General features: G+C 35.1%; 1 long non-coding RNA gene across 1 annotated transcript; it reads right to left on the bottom strand.

Annotated features, from left to right (window-relative positions):
• Nucleotides 1-1,479: 1,479 nt before the first annotated feature.
• LOC308692286 lies at nucleotides 1,480-4,101 on the bottom strand. Its single transcript, XR_014030320.1, has 4 exons — nucleotides 3,894-4,101; nucleotides 3,042-3,163; nucleotides 2,818-2,904; nucleotides 1,480-2,584 (listed from the first exon to the last, which is right to left on the bottom strand). It is a non-coding gene; the product is annotated as an uncharacterized lncRNA (long non-coding RNA).
• Between the last annotated feature and the right edge of the window lie 957 nt (nucleotides 4,102-5,058).

Here is a 5,058-nt window from a genome sequence, read left to right as displayed (position 1 = left end):
ATGACTCTTGCATTCTTCTGAGTTAAGAGCACTTGTGTGTTATGGTTGCAGGAGCATATTAATAGTATTAATGAAAACGCAGAGACCCTTGAGACTTATCAGGAATGATCACATGCAAGTAAATTGCTCAAGACCAAGCCCAGGGGATCGTGTATAAAACTTTACATAGATTTCATCCTAAAAAGTGCTCAAAAGTTTTCAGACTTATAAACCATGCGTACACCAGAACCTGCACAAAATCCCCTTTATAAAACCCAGACAGTGGAAGATTGTGCGCACGTGCAACTCCATCCCGTCTCCTCGAAATCACCATATGTAGAGTTTACACCGATTATTGTGTGTAGGCTATCTTTGGATAGTTTACTGCTCTTTGTTGTTTTAAACCCCAAATCTTTTACTTATAACATTCTTAATTAACAATTCTTCAATTATATGTAATATACAATGTCATTGCAAAGTTTCAATGATAGGAACTTGTAGTGTAGCTAACTACTTTTTCAGAAGGGTTGCTTGACTCTTAACTATAATCTTAACTGTACTTAACTTATGAGTAGCTTGTCAAGCTAGTTTGAGTAGCTTCCCCAACACTGTTTACCATGCATATCCTTATCTGCATAATTTCCATATGCATTTCCAAATGATACCATGTTTAACGGTACAAGACATTAGGTAAACATGAGATACGGACTATACATGCTGTTTGTGCAGTTACATTGCATTTCTAAAAATCATTTAGTATCCTTGTCTTGTTTTAGAATAAATATAGGCTATCAAAATATCTATAAAAGCAAAATTGTATAAAACACTTTTCAGAGATTTATTATGTTTCACTGACCAAATAGTATTTAGTTTAGGGTCCAATTCTCACTTTTAGATAGTTGCTTATTAACATGAATATTACTAGGATACTGTCTGATTATTAGTACTTATAAAGCACATATTAATGCCTTATTCTGCATGACCATATTCTACATCCCCTAATCCTATCCAATACCTAAACTTAACTACCTTACTAACCATTAAATAAGCAGTAATTAGGAGTTTGAGGCAAAAGTCAAAGTTAATAGTGAGAATTGGACCCTAAACTAAAATGTGACCAGTATTTTTAATTGTTTTAAACATCAAATTTATGCAATTTTGCTTATAAGATAAACACGTTTTAGTATTGTCACCTGACCTTTTCAAACCGACCAATGGACCGGTCTACCACTGAACGAAAGTGTGCATCATTGATCTCGCAGAAAACTATTTTCTCAGAACACGAGTTCTGCCATCTAGTTTAAAGAGAAATGATCATGCACCTAGCACTCTTCACTGTCAAACATTAAAACATGGCGTGCCACAGGAAATATTCAAAAGCAGCACATCCACTACAAATATTTCTATCTAAATTCATAATTTTTACTGACCTTTTGGATAATGGTTTATGTAATCTGAGTGCTTAACTGTATTGAGAGTGAAATATTTAATCAAAATGAGAACAGTTTAAAATCAGTTTACTTAATTTCTTCACCAAGGTAAAAGTGCATACACAAAGTCAAGGGTGCAAAAATTTATGCAGTTTATTTTTTATAAATCTCAATAAGTATGGAAAATTGCATACAGACATTATGCCTTTTTTTGTGCGTACAAAAGGTTCATACATCAGGCCCCAGGTCACACTTCACCACAACTGACTGAAGCAGTGGGTTTTGCATTGCGAGTTGAAACATTAAGGAATAAAAGACCTTCAGACTGTTACCTAATCTTTAGAATTAAGCACATTGCCCCAAAATTCATTACAGTAACACCTTTTAGACCTTCCGCAATCACCATTACTCTCAACAGTGTTAACGCAATCTTTTCACATTTAAGCAAGCATGAAGACAACACAACAAATGTTTATTACAATTATGTCATGAAAATAAACATTTAACTTAGTTGGGATAAAGGTATCCAAACTGTTGTTCACCTAATAAAACACATTAAAGCATCTTTGGTGTTTCCATGGTTTCTACAGAGGTAAAACCGGAAATCGATGGTAAGGCGGATATGACGTCATTGACAGGAGATGTTACACTGGTTAAAATGGCTGATTTCTCTGAATTTAAACATTTTTCGAATCATTTAAGACAATTCAAGTACACAAGGTCAACAATACACGCTGTTCTAGTGTCTAATGCCTTTAACAGTAGTGTATAAACTGATTGAAATGAATTTTCTTTCAAACATGCAATGAGCTACAATTTAAGATGAAGGCAGTGTCACTTATTTTGTCATTATAATGAGCATCAAACAACTGCAGCATGCTTTGTTTGGATTCCTTGCTGTACGTTTATGAAACAGGAAGAAATCTAGTGGAAAGCTTTAGACAATAACATTACCTAATGTCTTGTATACTACATTTACATGCGTTCATCTGTGCTTTCTCCTTATCTGATGTGTGAGAGCCAAGTGTGGTAGGTACTGGAGGTGTGAAACTCTTATTCTATCACCACCTTCATACATTTGATTTTCTCAGCCTTTCGGCCCTCCACTGTTATTTTTCTTCAGCTTGCGTGGCTCCACCATGCCATCTGGATTTATAGTTCTGCCTGTGGAAAAACTGGCAAAAGAGGAAGAGTCAAAAATAGAGTCCTCCGACCTTCAGGCATACAAACCTGCAGAGAAAACATGTGCTCAGCTAATACATGCTATTATGTAGTTTCACTGGTCGTGACCTCAGCAATTTTGTAGTCATCATTGCACATCTTTACCGCGTTAATGCCATACATTTTAGTCCATGTTGCTAAACTATTTGCAATAAAGGTGCATCCAAGTTAGCTTGAAGTGTCATACCTTAAAATCCTTTGCATTTAATATTTTCTTTGTGTGCCATTTAGTTTGACTTCATCTTGACTTTATCTTGACTTTAATGTTGCAAACCTAAGAGGAAAAAAATAAGACCTCATTAAGCTCATTCACCATCATATATGCCACACAGGTATAATATCAGTTTTAATGCATATTCATGAGGCAGAAGGGCTCTTGACTTAGTGAGCACTTGTATGCTAATGCAGTACCTGACGGCCTCGTACATGTTAAACGCATTTTCATTTAATGGGCACCTTCCCTCTGCTCTCGACTGATGCTCGGACCCCAGTGTGAGAGAGCGGTCCATATCGGTCCACGTCCTGCAACACATCTAGTGAGAAAAGGAGAGGAGAGTTAATTAGTCATTTCATAAATCCAGCCATTCAATCAGTAATTCCACATAACCTACTCTCAAATGAATAATCGCTAACAAAGAAAGGCTTAAGGGTCAGGGAAGTGAATTTAAAAATACATTACTGTATGCAATTCATGCTAACTTAACTTCAACAAACCTTTTCTATGAGGTTGTTTTTTCATGTGACAAAAATAAACTAAAATAAATGATAATAATTAAGTTACTAAGTTAATAAATAAGATAAAAGTGGAAAGGATTGCATTTTAGTGGTATACAAAATGGTGTACACATGTTGCAACGATGTATGAATCTAATTTGATTATCTAAAAACTTGTCACGTGCACCTTTGGTCCAATTCGATAAAAACTATATAGACCAAATTTATAAGCATTATAAATCTAGATATTTAACAACGAGTATTTAATTAAACTCCAGATTAAGCTGAACTGCATCAAGAGAAAATATTACTAACCTAATATTTGTCTGAAATAAGATATTTCAGCTTATACATTTCAAAGTAAAAATGCACAAAATGTGTTTGTAACTTAAAATATAATTGATTATGAACAAGACACATTATCAAGTAATTCATGATGGCCGAGGCATGTTGGTGAACACGTGTTTCGTAGGCCAGAGTCTGAAAAGTACGGAAAACCAAAAGTCCAGATCCGTGTGCATTTAAGATTGTTATTAAAGTTCAGATTACCTGCGATGCCGTCTTGGTGAGTCATTATAGCGGACAGTAATTTCGGTCACTGATACTATAGGATTTCAAGATCCACTGCTTCAACCACCTCTGCTTCTTCTGGTATTTCTTCAGAAAGGGAGAGAAACCTCAAGACACCAGGGTTTAAAAGCGGCAGGAAATACATCATCGCTCGCCTCGCTCCGCCCATCGATGGACATGTGCGCCCTCTGCAGGAGATTATACACTCATAATATATCAACATATTTGAGACTTGAAATTTGATTTGTCATTGTCGCTCATTTGATCTGAAATTAATAAAAAAAAAAGTTAGCGGTACTATACGGCTATCCGGACCACACGTAAATGTACTATACGGTTAACCTAACCCTAACCCTACCCAAATAGGTGTGGTCCGCATAACCGTATAGTTCCAAGTTAGCTTATTTTAGTTCAGTTACTTTCCAAGATTTTTCATTTAGTTTATTTTGATGTATTAACCAAACTAAAACTAAAATAATGAATAAAACTGCATATATTTCCATCAGTTAATTAACAGTGAATTAAAACTTCTGTAGAATTATTTATTTAAAGTATTAAAAAAAGGTTCAGGTGTAACAGTTGTGAAGGAATTTGATGAAGCTTGAAAGCTTTGGGATGAGGAATAATCAGAAAATTCCTAAACTAGTAATTTATTTAAAATCTATTGATCTATTTTAGACACATTTAGTGGAAAGCCATTGTAGGTTTTACATTATATTTTTTAGACTAGACATTTTATCTGTCTATTTTCAAAAACCATGCAAAAATGGCCACTAACTTGTTAACATCGCTTTGTAAATCTCAAAGCAGTTCAATCTCACACAATTCTCAATGGTAGGCTAATACATGATGACATGTAGCTATGTTTTAATCGCTTGCTTTTTATAAATGTAGCCACATGATGCCATAGAAAGACAGGTTCCCCGTGTTATAGCCCTGCCTATGTGCTCTCAGTTTCAGCAGGTGGTGCTATTCAACAAGCATATGGATTCAATTCAATCACCATTCAATCATATGGATAGACCTTATTCAGAGCAGCGCCATGACAGGTATGATTATGAAAGCGAGGCTGTGAGGTATCTGCATCCGCTAAAAAGCTGTTTAAAGCGCCTATAGATCACTTATAATATATATATTTTTTGTC

This window comes from Scardinius erythrophthalmus (assembly GCF_964197995.2).
Source record: "Scardinius erythrophthalmus genome assembly, chromosome: 6".
Classification (NCBI taxonomy): domain Eukaryota; kingdom Metazoa; phylum Chordata; class Actinopteri; order Cypriniformes; family Leuciscidae; genus Scardinius; species Scardinius erythrophthalmus.
Note: the sequence above shows the minus strand (reverse complement) of the source record. Positions and strands in the feature narration are given on the sequence as shown.